This window comes from Arachis stenosperma, chromosome 3 (assembly GCF_014773155.1).
Source record: "Arachis stenosperma cultivar V10309 chromosome 3, arast.V10309.gnm1.PFL2, whole genome shotgun sequence".
Classification (NCBI taxonomy): domain Eukaryota; kingdom Viridiplantae; phylum Streptophyta; class Magnoliopsida; order Fabales; family Fabaceae; genus Arachis; species Arachis stenosperma.
Genome location: NC_080379.1, coordinates 154,430,940 through 154,444,855, shown reverse-complemented (window position 1 = coordinate 154,444,855; position 13,916 = coordinate 154,430,940).

The following is a 13,916-nucleotide window of genomic DNA, read 5'->3' as shown; positions in this document are numbered from 1 at the left end:
TTTATTAATCAAAATTAGAATTATATTTTATTAATCTTAATCATATATAATCCTACATATTAATAATAAATTTAAAAATAAAATAATTATATTTATAAATTTTATTTTAATATAAATACTATTATATAATTTTTTTTAAGGATTTTTGGCCCCTCTAAAAAAAATTTTCAAGCTCCGTCACTATATATAGATATGTCATATCAACCCATCTATGAATCTACTACCCCAAACAATGATTCTACTCATCACAATGAGAGTTAGTAAATGTGTTAGGTAAGGATACATTCAAAACAGCAGATGAGTGGGAAAAAAAAGTTTAGATAAAAATTAAAAAAAATCTCAAACTGAAACCAACATTCATGAAACAGATGAGATTCAAACTTCATACCTTGTTAAAGATGCCCAAATTTTGAATTCCCAATAAAGAATATACACAACAACGTTATTATGTATCCAAACCACATTTTCATGTGAACATTACATCAAACATAAATAACAGAACATGTTTCTCAAAACAGAAAACAGTTTAAAAACTCAAGGGATTTGTCGAATGTAAACAAAGTAATAAATCATAAATATATTCATGAAAAGCACAAGAGACATGCAACAAACAATTCAACATGTACCAAAAGGAGATCTGATAATAAGTTCAAACTGAAGGTTAAGAGCAACACCCAAAAAAATCGAACTAACAACATGAACCAAAAAAAAAACCAAGTGACATACAGAATTTGCAAATTAGTAATTTCAGAAAACCTAAACAATAACATGTGGGTTAAACATCGAACAGATACCAAAACGATGACAATTTGCAAGATTAGGAATTTCACAAACCCTAGAAAAAAATCTCAATTAACCATAGAAGAGATACAAAAAATGAACAGAATTTGCACAATCAGGGATTTGAGCAACCATACACAATAAAACCCAGATAAATCGTCGAACCGATGACAAAATTCATCAGAAAAATCGACAGAATCAAGGAAAAGAAAAAGAACCAAGAGGATAATAGTTTTCGATGAACCCGATTCATTGATCTGATATCTGTTTTTCGGAGAATTTGAAGAGAAAGAAGCCCCTGACTAAAGAACAGCATGCATCGCGACTCTGATTGAATCACACACCCAGCAAACAAAATCAACGATATCAAGAGAACGATTCGAAGCTCTGGGTTCGATGAACCCGATTCATTAATCTGATATCTGTTTTTGGGAGAATTTGAAGAGAAAGAAGCCCCTGACTAAAGAACAACATGCATCGCGACTCTGATTGAGTCACACACCCAGCAAACAAAATCAACGATATCAAGAGAACGATTCGAAGCTCTGGGTACTTGGCTTTCTGCTTCTGGAGAGGGCGAGTCGGAGGGAATCATCGTTGAGCTCATAGAAACCAAATCGGGGTTCAAAGTGAAAAACAGAAACCACAAAGACCCGAAAATGAAAAATGAACAAAAGCAACAACATGACTTATGTGTTAATGGCAGTATGGCTACCTTGAGTTCACATTTTTTGGACAAAAAAAGGAAATTAAAAAAACTTATATCCTATATATTTTTCAATAACAATTAAATTTAATCTCAACTTGAATACATTAAAAATAGTAATGAAACCAGTTATTAACCATTATCTATATTTTTTTCTAATTATCAATTTCTTTTTTAGTTCTGATTAATAATTAATTAATTATTGCATGGATTTATTTGAAATTGGAACATAAACACATATTTTTCTTGTAATTAAAAAGGAATTGATTAAATAAATAAAAAAAAATAAAGACAGATATATTTTTAATAACAATTAAATCTAATCTTAGGTTGAATACATACATTTAAAAATGGCAATGAAAACAATTTTATTAACCAGTATATATATTATTTTCCGCAATTATCATATTTTCAATACTGATTAATAATTGATTATTATTGCACGAGTTTATTTGAAATGGTAAAACAAAACATATTTTTTGTTGTAATTAAAATAGAAATTTGATTAAATATATATAATTATATCCACATTACAATTCAGAAGAGACTAAAATTGTATTACAAACCAAACAACAATTTAAATTACTATCTGAACATTAAATTAAGAAGCATGAAGATCCTGCACAACAACAACTTATAGTAGTATCCTAACATATTAAACTAAAAAGCATCTAGATCCTCCACAGCGTCATGATCACTTTCACATTGGCTAAAAGCATCTTCAACTTCAGGCAAAGAATCAACCAAAACACGAATCTGAAAAAAAAGTTTAAATCCTCTCAGTTATTGATATTTTTAAATACTAATAATCGAACAACTTATAAAAACCATAAAACCAAACCTTATGATCATTCATCTCAGAAGCAGCCTCAAAAATATTAATAACAGAGGCATCATCCCAAATTTGTTGAACAATATACACAGATCGATTCATCTCATAACCCACAGGCCTAGCATCAACCATGAATACAACTTTTTTGTGCAAAAGATTTAAAATGAGTTTCAATGGAACAACTTTGGAATAAGATCCCTAAAAAAAAACAAAATAGTTAAAATATAGCATAATAATAAGTTATGTATTTCTTAGGAATGTCAAAACATACAAACTAACTATATCTATATCTATATATCTATATAACTATATACTAATTAAAACCACAACAGGATGAGAACCTGATTCAACTCTGGGTGATTATCCAAGAACCTGGAGCATTTAATCTTTATTAGTTGCACAACCTCACGATCTTTAAGAACAAATATATTGTTCCCATTGGACAACATCAATGCATTGAAGCTGACATAAATCACATGATAAAATTTGTTTATTAGCTGACACAAGAGAACCACACAAACAAGTGGAGAACCACCACTTATGTTTCTTGAAAACAGATGATATAGTTCCCAAAATAAAAACGAAACCACCCTGCCAGCACACAAAAAATTAATATAGCATTTCAAACTTCAAATAATTTACAAAACTATCAATTACTAAGTTTTCAGCATATGATATAACAAGAATAACAAAAAAGAAAGGACAAAGAGATTTTATCACAAATGAGAATAAATAATATACGTTCTCAACATCAGAATAGCAGCGATTGGGTGAAATCAGATCAGTAATAATATCTTCAATAGTTTTTGATTGAATAGAATTATCACACACTACTTGAGTCTTGTAATCTTCCGCAGTTACATACTGCAAATAGGCATCATAGATTGGTGCAAAAATCGGATCGTGAAGCCTTGCCTGGGATAATTTGCTTAGAATAAGTATCGAATACATTGATCAAGAAAAAAAGAGAAATGCATCAACATGTTGTAACATAGGGTTAGAATCATACATTCACATAATCATCGATTGCAGCTGCTTCCAGATTACTAAACATATTTACAAATTTAAAGGACCGGAGTAATCTGGATCAACTGCAGAAAGAATTTCAACCTTGAAAACTTTCTCCTCTCCAACAACATCACCAAACATTTGTGGAGATATGATCGACAGACCTTGGGAGTTTAAATAAAAGAATCAATACAGTTGAACACAAAAAATAAAATTAACAAACACTAAATGAGGTTCAATATGAAAAAGTTCATACTGCAAGCACACTAGGATCAACAGGGAATTCTTCGTCTACCCCGAGAAATGCTTCAGAACACGTTTTTCCAAGTAGTTTTGTTGCCGCATTATCAAGCAAAACAAACAAAACAGCACACCCACCATGATGAATCTTTACACGAATCCTATATCTAAGACAATTAACAAACAAGAATGATAACTAAAATCAAGAAACTAAATCTGCTTAAAAACACATAGAGTGAAGCATAACAAAGAACTAACCAAAAATCTAAAATATTAATAATTAATCTATTAAATAGTAGATTTATATGAACCTTACTTGACCAACACATGTTCAACACATGAACCACAAGCATCACAAAGGTAGAGATCCTCATGGTCAACAACGGCATGACCACACACACATGAGTAGTACCACCAATCTGGTTCATCCATAACTTCATTAATTGTCCCAATAACAAAGTAATGATCATCCTGTAAAATTTTAAAGACAATGATATAAACCCATCCTCATGGTCAACAACGGCCACACACACATGAGTAGTACCATCCTCATGGTCAACAACGGCATGACCACACCACACATGAGTAGTACCACCAATCTGGTTCTCCATAACTTCATTAATTGTCCCAATAACAAAGTAATGATCATCCTGTAAAATTTTAAAGACAATGATATAAACCCAACATACATGTTTAAGAAGTTGAAGTTTAAGTATTAATGGAGACTTTGCTAATCTAAAATAGTACCCCGTTATCTAAATGAATATCTTGAATATTACGATATCTTTGGATTGAAATAATCACCATCAACTTTAGAAATTAAGTATCCAAGATCATTGCTCACAAGTCTTGAGAATCCATAACTGGATACACTAAATCTACAAAAAAATATACAGTAACTGATCTTCATGAGACAAAACATATACATGAATACCAACAAAATAAGCAGCAGCTTGCACCTTTACAATAATTATTTCACAACTAACCTGCTTAGGAACTCAACAGACTCAGGAATGTCGGGATTAATAAATAACCTAGAGACATTGATCACATTCTGTAGAACTACTCCACCTGCATCAAAGAATCTTACTCTATTAACCTCAAACCATATTTAACTTAAAAGGTCAAAAATCAGAAAAGTAGATATTAGATAAAAAATTCGCTGAATATGCCTGAAACTAACCTTCAATTGCTTTGATTTTAAAAGACTCGAGCACAATCAACGGAGATCTTGGATATTTTTGTAATTTATCATATTCCAAAAGATCACAAGCATCTCCAAAGACATTGCATTGGACCTTTTTGCTGGAGAAATAAATTTCAAAAGATCAAAAGAATCTAAGTATATATTTATTGTTATAAACATAAAGGCTCAAACAAAAATAAATTGAATGAATAGAGCATAACTACTGATATAGGAAAAAGTAAGAGACATATTACCCATGAGTGAAAACTTCTAGCACAACTACTTTGATCAGCTTCCCATATGATGCTACATCTCTTTCTTTTCGAACACCAGTAATGATCCCAACAAAGTCTAATAATTACATTGAAACATTTACAAATTTGAATTACAAACCAGACTTGTTAAAACATAATACTATGACCATAAAAAGGTAGAGCAAGAAACTTGTACAAACCAATAAGGAAATTGTGCTCGGTTGTCATTTGATCAATTTCATCTATTGATCTCAAACACAAACCGGAATGCGGGATCCTTGGAGATACCACAGAAACAACAGAGGTCTTGTATTGGAACAAAAGTCTGAACCAATGAGTGGTCACTCTGTTCATACCAGTGTTTGGTACAACTGTAAAATGGTTCATCAAATACAGATCCCCTTCGTGTAGAGAGGAAGCAAACTTTGATATAAGCTGATCTCTAATCGTTGCTTGGATCTTGTGTAACTGGATTTGAAAAAAAATGGTTCATATTTTGAATTTATTAACATATTTAGCTATCCAAACAGCATAAAAACAATTGATTAAAAAGCTAAAACAACAAAAACAAATCACTTTGCAACCAACAATAAAAATTCCGTTCTGCATATTTAAAAACAAAAAAAGTTTCCAACAACTTAAGGAAATACAAACATAAAATAAGACTTATCTTCTCATCCATTAAGACCATATGCAACAGATTTTGAGAAGCATCCAAACCAGGATTCTTGTGGTACCACAACTTCACAACTTTAACATGCACTTTTCATGATTCTCTCCAGGGAGTGATTTTCTCCACCAGATCAACACGGTTATTCATTCCCAACATATATAGGATAAGAACACCAAAAAGAGAAGATATACAGAGAAAATTTCAGCACTAAGATGAGAAGATAAACAGATAAACAGATATGTTGGAGTTATAAATTTCAGCACTAAAGTTTACAATGAAAGCTTCACATATAGGGCAGAGATAGACTAATAGGCATATATAGATTGATATCCCTACACACATCATTTAGGAAGATATCACAAGTAACAAAATACACATCGGAAAAGAGCAAAAAAAAAATATGGGAAGAGGCCTGTTACAAATTACCAAATACCTACCACATATAGTTGATTTGACAATTCACAATAAAGCAGAAACAGGATTTCATGAGCCTAGTATACCTAACACCACACTTAACTTCAGTCTAATAGCAGAAACAAAATTATATAAAATATAATCAGCAAAACCCCCAAGAACAAAAAATTCCACAAAAACACCAAAACCACAAACATAGGAGAGAACCATTGATTTAGGAAAAAAATTTACAATCACCATGATTAAATCAGAAACCAAACAAGTGAAAAATAAACGATGGATAAAGAAAACAGTAACAATTAACAGGAAAAAAATTTGAAACTGGAGAAGGAAACCAGAAAGATTGAAAAGGAGGAGAATGGAGCCATAGAACACAAATACCTCTTGAGCCGTAGTGGCGACATCTGCTATCCAAACAGAGAAATGGAGATGGAGCATGATGTATGATCGGCAGAGAGAGACAGAGGAACCCTCGTGGTGGAGAAAGAACACACGCAACGAAGAGAAGAACACCCTGGCAGTGGAATCCAATGGAATCGCAGAGATACAAATACCTTCTCTGCATGTGAGCAAAACCCAGTAGAGAAGCAGAAGCTTCAGCCCAGGCTGGCGCTACGAAGATGGTGCGATGGGTGGAGTGAGCTTCGCGATGAAGAAGAGAACTGTCGAGCTGAAGTGGAAGCGTGTTTTAGGACTTTAATTAGGGTTATGGTTAAATTGAGAGAATTAAATTAATAAAATCAAAATTCTGGAACCAAATATTTTTAGATTGATAGTACAAAAAAATATTGATCATTTTAGATATTTAATTTTTGAATTTTAATAAAAGTCAATATAAAAAAAATAATTTGAATTGATTTCTTTTAGAAATAAAAATCTGGTTTATCTATTAAAAAAGATACATTTTAACTAACACAAGAAAAAAACAAAATTAATTGAAATTTGGATAAATTAACTAAATGATGTTAAGAGATGCCAAGAAAAAATTTAGATATAACATTATAAAAAAATTATTATTAATAATATATTTATTATCTAAATATATATGTTAAAAATAGTTAAAATAAATTAAAATTGTATGAATAGAATATAATTTAGATTTTTATCAAATTTTTGTATGATAAATTAAAATCATTTTTGCACTGGTATCATGTGACTATTCTTTGTATAAAAACATAAATAATTAGTTTTCATTAATAAAATTATGATATTTTATTTTCATCAATATATTAACAATACAGTTTTTTTCAACTTATTTGGAAAAAAAAATATCAAATTTACAGAAATAAATAATGAAGTTTTTTAACAAATTTTAATACCATGAAAACCACATACTAAATTAAGAACAGAGTATCTTTTAAATGAGCATAACAATTATCTGCTTATAGAATGTACCATATTTATATACAACATTTGATTATATTATATATAAATCAAAGGTTAATATAAAAGAACAACATTTATAGACTATAATAAATGCATAATACTTTAGTCTATAATTAAGTACTTTAAATCTCAATAGTCTAATACAAAATATTTTATAATAGAAAAAATTTTTACTAAAATTTAAACTGAAATAATATTAAACTGCTCCAAAATTATTTTACACTCAAATAAAATACTTAAAATATTAGACAAAAAAATTAGAATTAGACATAAATATTAGAACCAAATTAATAATAAAAAAATAGAACACAGAAGGCACCAAGAATTTTTTTACTAACAAAATATATAATATGGATTAAAATCAAATTTTTTTGACAGATTAAAATCAAATTTACATTGATATCATCTAACTTTTTTTTTAAGAGAAGATAAATAATTGTTTTTTATTAATAAGAAAATCATATATTTTTTGTTATTAATATATTAAGAATATAATTTCTTTCTATTTTGTTTCGAAAAAATAATATTACATTTTAAAAAGTAAATAATCAAATTTTCGAATAAAATTTTGTATTTTCAAAAAGATACATAATATATGGAAAAACATCATTATCTGTGTAGAAGTGATTTTTAGGGAAAAATAAAGGAGGACCATAATTATTGCATACTTGATGTGACAACACCCAATCCTTTCTTAATGAATATGTTAAATTCAGCGGAAACAACTTTATGTCTACGAAATGCAACAAATGAAAAATAGAATAGTTTTTATTAAAAAAATAAAAAAATGAATTTAAACAATTTAAATGGATTATTGAATGACAAGGAAAATTGAAATACAAAACTCCAATAGGAGCTTGATTTCAATTTCATGATTTCCTGATCAACTAAATTCGCAGAAAAAACAGCTTACGTGAAGGAATCACAAAAAAAAAAAAAAACCGCTGACGCCGAAAGCAAAGAGGAGCACATGCACCCTTGGTGAGGATAAGCCACACTGGAGAAGAATGTACAACTTTGATGTATATGGCCCTGAAACGCGGATACCTATCCGATTGGAGATGAAACCACACGTATGATAAAAAAAATTGGCCTTTTCATATCAAACAAGATAACTATATTTAAAAAATGGCTTAAAAAAAAAAGAAAGCAAAATAAAATACAAAAATACAAATTATCAAATTCATAAACTAAAGAAGAAAGCATCTTTTAAATAAGAACTACAATAAGCTAGTCATAGAGAATTCCATATTTATATACACCATTTGATTATATTATATAGAAATCAAATGTTAATATAAAAGAAGAACACTGATAGACTCTAATAAATGCATAACAATTTAATGCATAATTAAGTACTTTAAATCTCAATAGTTTAATACAAAATATTTCCTGATACAAAGAATTTGCTTTAAATTTAAGACTGAAAAAATATTAAAATCATGCAAAATTATTCTACACTAAAATAAAATATTTAAAATATGAGAAATCAAATTAGAATTTGACCTAAATATTAGAATCAAAATAATAATAAAAAATAGAAGACAGAAAAAATCAAGTAATTTTTTTTTCTAACAAAAGATATAATATGGATTAAAATCAAATATTCTTGACAAATTAAAATCAAATTCGCATTGATATCATTTGACTTTTCTTTCTAAGAAAAGATAAATAATTGTTTTTTAGTAATAACACAGTCATATATTTTTTTATTAATATATTAACAATATAATTTCTTTCTAATTTTTTCTGAACAAAAAATATTACAATTAAAAAACTTAATAATTAAATTATTGAATAAAATTTAATATTTTCAAAAAGTCACATAATATATGGAAAAATATCATTATATGTGCAGAAGTCATTTTTAGGAAAAGATAACAGAGGACCACGATAACAACTTGGTGTCACAACACCCGTTCCTTTGTTAATGAAGTTGTTAAATTCAGCACAAACAACGTTATGTCTACGGAATGCAACAAATGAAAAATAAAATAGTTTATATTAAAAAAATAAAAAAAATTAAATTAAACAATTTAACAAACAATTTAAATGGATTATTGAATGACAAGGAAAATCGAAACGCAAAACTCCAATAGGAGCTTCGGATCAATATCATGATTACCTGACCAAGTAAATCCACAAAAAAAAGGGGCTTGCGCGAAGGGATCACAAGAAAAGACAGCTGACGGCGAAAGCAAAGAAGAGCACATACACCCTTCCTGAGGAGAAGCCAAACTGGAGAAGAACATCCAGCTTGGATGTATGCGGGCCTAAAACGCGAATAGCTCTCTACATCATAGAGGAAACCACGGGTATGCTAAAAAAATGGCTTTTCCACAGCAAACAACATAACTGTATTTAAAATATAGTTTTTTATAAAAAAAAGGAAAAAAAATACGAAAATACGAATCATCAAATTTATCAACTAAAGAAGAGAGTATCTTTTAAATAAGAACTACAATTATCTGCTTATAGAACATTCCATCCCATATTTATATAGAACATTTGATTATATTATATAGAACTCAAAGGTTAATATAAAAGAAGAACACTGATAGAGTATAATAAATGCTTAACATTTTACCACATAATTAAGTACTTTAAATCTCAATATTTTAATAAAAAATATTTCCTGATACAAAGAATTTGTATCAAATTTAAGAGTGAAAAAATATTAAGATCATGCAAAATTATTCTGCACTGAAACAAAATATTTAAAATATCAGACATCAAATTAGACTTTGGCATAAATATTAGAACCAAAATAACAATAAAAAATAATAAACAGAACACACAAAAAAATAAAAAATTCTAACAAAAGATATAATATGGATAAAAATCAAGAAACTATAAATTACAGAGACAAGATTAAAAGATATAACAACAAACAACATTATATCTTATCAAAAACTTCCTTAAAGACAATGTTTTCAGTCCTACCAGCATCATCTAATCCTTCATCACAAAGTAAAATCTTAAGACAATTTCTATTCCGAACCCGGGAAAGAGCTACATAAAGTTGACCATGAGAAAACACAGGACGACGCAAGAACAAACCGACCGTTGATAATGTCTGACCCTGGCTTTTGTGGATTGTTGTTTCGAGGGTTACCTGAAACTGTAGGTCGATCTTGGATGAGATCGTCTGTGTTGGTCGGAACCGACGTGTCCGGCAGGTGGGTATCGGCCAGAGCTGGTGTGTCCGACTTGTTGGACTTGATGGTGGTGCTGATCCTTCGTCTCCGGAGGGTGGGGGGTACCTGCAAGAGACTCCGATGCTTAAGTTAGCAAGGGTATTAAACAGGTATTAAGTAGAATCAGAGTATGAGTTATACCTGGGTGCTCCAGTGTATTTATAATGGTGAGATGTGGCCTTCTGTGGATAAGATAAGTTAGTTATCTTATCTTATCTTTAAGTGAGGTCATCTTTAAGGGAACCGCCTTTATCTCTATGGGCTTGGGCTGCCCTTGGATTTGGGACGTGTTCCTTTATTTGGGCCCTTTGTTTGGGCTTTTCTGTGACTTGGCCGAGCTCTTTGAAAAGAGGTCGGGTTGTCCTGACCTGAAGAGGTCGGTCGCTTTGTCTGTAGAACATCCCGGGTCGGACAGCTCGACCCAGGGTATGAACAGTGCCCCTGCTTGAGCTCGGTTTTTCTGTTGAGGTCGAATTTTTTGACTTCGGTCCTTTCATGATGAAGCCGAACTCAAGCATTTTGTCGATTTCTTCTTTTTGTAGAATCTTTTGAATGTAGAACGTTTTCCTCTAAAGGCGCGCGTTTTTATATCAGCGCTTTGCTTTGGGAACGTGAAAGGGTTTAGTACCTTCATTAATTAGTATTAATTGCCCCGTTTTCTCCTGGCTTTTATTTTGAATCTCTCAAAAAACGGTTTCTCTTCTTTCACTTCTTCTCCGTAACTCCTCCCTTTACTTTCTCATTTTCTGTTTCTTGCCTAGAGTTTGAAGTTTCCTTTTTGTGACGTCTGTTCTGCTGCTGTGTTTTTCGGAAGAGGGCTGATTCCACATTTTCTTCTTCTGTCTTTGCATTCTTCCACTTCGAGGGGGTGATTTTGTTGCTTCTGCTCTTCAGCTTTCTTTCGAGGTTTTCTTCTATTCTCCAGGTTAGTCCCATTTCGTGTTTCCTTGTTTATTTCTAATTTTGCGATGGAGTTTTCCTTTTGATCTTCTTTTTGGAGAAAGTTTGGATCTTTTCTTTTGCATGTTGCCGCTGTTTCTGTTTGTGCCTTGGATGATGATTTTTGCTTTGATTTTGAAAAAGCTTGTGCTTTTGCTGTTTTTCCTTTGGTCTTTTTGGTGTTCTGATGAACTGTGGCAGTAGTGTTGGTAAACTGTAGGAGCAATGCTTTTCCTGATAAAACTGTAGAAGGGTGGATTTTCTGCGTTTTTTTTTTACTTCCTTTGCTTTCTTTTCTAGACTTTATTCTGATGAGTGCCGAGATGTAGATTGTAGAAATGATTTTGAGGACCCTCTTTGTTTACTGCCTCCAAGGGATGCTCCAAGACTTCTTTTCTTGAGTCTTGGGGTTTTTCCCTTTTTGGTTAATCCGTCCGTTTGAGATGTTTTGACCCGTGTCCGAGATGTTTTTAAGTAATCCACTCTTCTTTTCTTTTTGTAGGATTTAGTTGGCCTCATGTCTTCCCGAAATAATGTTGTAGAGATGCCTTCCCAGGTTCCTGCGGGTATGGCCGATTGGGTGGACTCCATGGTTCTCCTGTGTGTCTCGCTGGCTGATTCTGAGTTTTGTGCTCAGCTTAGGCAGTTTCATAGTGTCTGTAGTAATTCTGGTGATGAGAAGAACTATGAACTTGTTCCTCCTTCTTCTGACGAGAGAGTCTGTTTTTCAACTCGGGTTGTTGATGATCGCCCCTTCTTTTATGTTTATGACTTTTTCTTTGGTCCGCTGGGTATTACTCTTCCTTTTACTCAATTTGAAACCGACCTGTTATGGTCTTGTAATATTGCCCCCTCTCAACTTCACCCTAATTCCTGGAGTTTTATAAAGATTTTTCAATTGTTGTGCAATGGTTTTGGTATCCCTGCTTCCCAATCTCTCTTTTTCTATCTGTTTGTTTTGACTAAGCCTGGAGTGGTAAAAAAGAAGGCAGCTTGGGTCTCCTTTCGCTCTACCCAAGGAAAGAAGGTCTTTTCCATGTTTGACGAGTCATTCCGTGATTTTAAAAACTACTTTTTCAAGGTCCGAGCTGTTGACGGAGCTCGGCCCTTTTTTCTGGACGAGAATGATGAGCCTGCCTTTCCCCTGGAATGGCAAAAGGATGTGAGGGTCTCCAGGTACTCTTGGGACATGTTGGATGAGGCTGAGCGGGCCTTTGTGACTATTTTGGAAGAGCGCTGGGGTCAGCCTCCCCATCTTGATACAAAGAAATTTCTAACCAATCCTTCTCTTCTTCAAACTGAACTGGGTATCTTTGTGTTTTTTTTGCTATCTGTTTATGTTTACTTGTAGCTGTATTTCCGACTTGTTCAATTTGTAGCTTGACTTCTGTTTTATTTTGCAGAGGCAATGAAAAATAATGAATCCATGAAGGCTTTTAAGAGGGCACAGAAGGCGACTGCTGCCAGGAATATTGCCGCCAAGGCGGCTGGGGAGGGGTCCTCCCAAGTGCGCGAGAAGCCATCAGTGCCGAGTTCCCCCATAGTGAAGAAAGCGATTCCGACACCTCGGGTCCACTTGGTGGATCCTCATCCTGCTTCTGCCGTTCCATCTGCTGCCCCTCTAAGTAAAAAACAGAGGACGGTTGAGCCCTTCGACCTTAATGCCCCTGACTTCAATGCCATCGAGTTCATAGATCAACAAATTGGGCCCTATGGTACCCTTTCGATGGACGATGTGTCCATCCTTCATCATTTGGAATTTATGGCCCGGAATCACGTGCAGATGGCGTTTATGGCGGCCGCTATACACCAGACTGCTCAAAGTCTCCCTCTTCATGCCACCAAGGCATTTATGGAGGAGGCCAAGCAAGAGTTTGACCGGATGAAGGGGCTGAAGGAGGAGCTCGAATTAAAGGTGACCAAGTTAGAGAAGGATCTACAGAATGAGAAGGCGAGTTCCCTTTCATTGGCGGCTTCTTTGAGGTTGGCCGAGGACACAGCTCTGATTCATAAAGATAGTTATGTTACAACTTATCGGGAGGTGATGCGTCTGAGGGAGGAGTTGGACAGTGCTCGGGAGGATTATTCTGAGCTCCAAGGTCATCTCGTCGGCAGCGTGACTGCTGCTTACGAGAACTTGAAGGAGCAAGTTCGGGTCATTGTTCCCGAGGCCGATCTCACCCTTTTCAGTTTAGATAATGTTGTCAGAGATGGCAAGATTGTCCCTGATGACGAGGGTGATGATGACATTGATCCTCCTCCTGTGTCCTCTGCCAAAGTGTCGACTACCTCTGCTCCTCC